The sequence below is a fragment of the Pseudophryne corroboree genome, chromosome 7 (assembly GCF_028390025.1).
Source record: "Pseudophryne corroboree isolate aPseCor3 chromosome 7, aPseCor3.hap2, whole genome shotgun sequence".
NCBI lineage: Eukaryota > Metazoa > Chordata > Amphibia > Anura > Myobatrachidae > Pseudophryne > Pseudophryne corroboree.
In genome coordinates this window covers 289,660,035-289,661,394 of record NC_086450.1, presented here as the reverse complement: position 1 = coordinate 289,661,394, position 1,360 = coordinate 289,660,035, and the positions used below count along the sequence as shown (strand labels likewise).

At 38.3% G+C, this 1,360-nt stretch overlaps 1 pseudogene; it reads left to right on the top strand.

Annotated features, from left to right (window-relative positions):
- Window positions 1-520: 520 nt before the first annotated feature.
- On the top strand, window positions 521-640 carry LOC134947223 (5S ribosomal RNA; annotated as a pseudogene).
- Window positions 641-1,360: the final 720 nt, after the last annotated feature.

Below are 1,360 nucleotides of genomic sequence, written 5' to 3'. Positions count from 1 at the left end.
CTGTATTATTGCATCTCCATTTGAGGAATGTATGAGTGACTGTAGATGAGTCTCTTTTCTGACATATGTATTGCTATTCCTAGCATTTGATTGAAAGATTGCATTAATTCCAGCTATAGCTGTTTATGAGTTATTCTGTGGCATATGAATTGCTGTTTATAGCATCTGATTGAAGGATTGCTTCAACTCTAGCCATATGGAAACTCTTTATATGATTCATTTTACTTATGTGGTATCTTACATTTATGACCTTAATCTGATGGATTTATGTCATTGAATTTTTTCGCCATCTGTGTAGGGTATATATTCATACTCCCTGCACTTTCACATGTGATTAATATATATGTGAAAATACCTCCCTGTTTGCAATTACTACACACAGTACTAATTCTCTCATAAGTGGATCCCCTCCCCTTCTTCCCTTTATGGTTTAAATTGAGTGACAATATATTTTCACCTTTTTACCAATTATTAAAGGGTGCTATCACTGTTTATTCAGACGAAAGTGCTAAGTGCAGCAATTTGCGGGCATACCCCACTGGAGATGCCCAATCTCATCTGATCTTGGAAGCCAAGCAGTGGAGGGCCGAGTCAGTACTTGGATGGGAGACCAGCTTGGAACACCCTGGTACTGCAACTCATTGCTGCATACTCGATCCACTTGTTGCCAACAGGAAGCACCATAGACTAATGAGACACTTTCCTTCGTATTTATGACCTCTGATTCAACTTCCTGCAATAACCTTTTTCTAAAGTTTTCTATGCAGAATAAATGACGGTCATACAAAAATAATAAAAAAAAATTATATATTTTTTTCAACATAAAGATACCACTTTATTGAGTACACTCTGGTATTACATCAATGACAGCACGAGGAATCCGGCTGAGTGTCTATCATAGCCTAGGCTATTTACTATATTTAATTTATTTTTACTAATTCGCAAATACTGGCAAAATTGGAACTCTGTATTATTAATAGCAAGTTAATAAAAATTCTTATGATCTTAACAGATATTCATTATATACATTTGTGCGTCTGAAATTGAGTGCTCCCCAACAAGAGTCTACTGTCTTTCTGCTCTCTTTGTGTTTACTCTATTACCTTAGTTCCTGTAAACCTTCTCTCTTTTGCTTCCCAGTCCGGATTACAGTTGTGTTACCAGCTGTATCCTGAACCAGCCCGCATTACAGCTTTGTTACCAGTTATATCCAGTACCAGCCTGGATTACAGTTGCATTACCAGTTATACCAGTGTCCAGCCCGGTTCACAGAGCGCTACCAGTCGTATCCAGTAACCAGCTCGGTTCAGCCATATCTGGTATCCAGCCCGGTTCTCAGTCTCACCAGTAACCAGGTGTC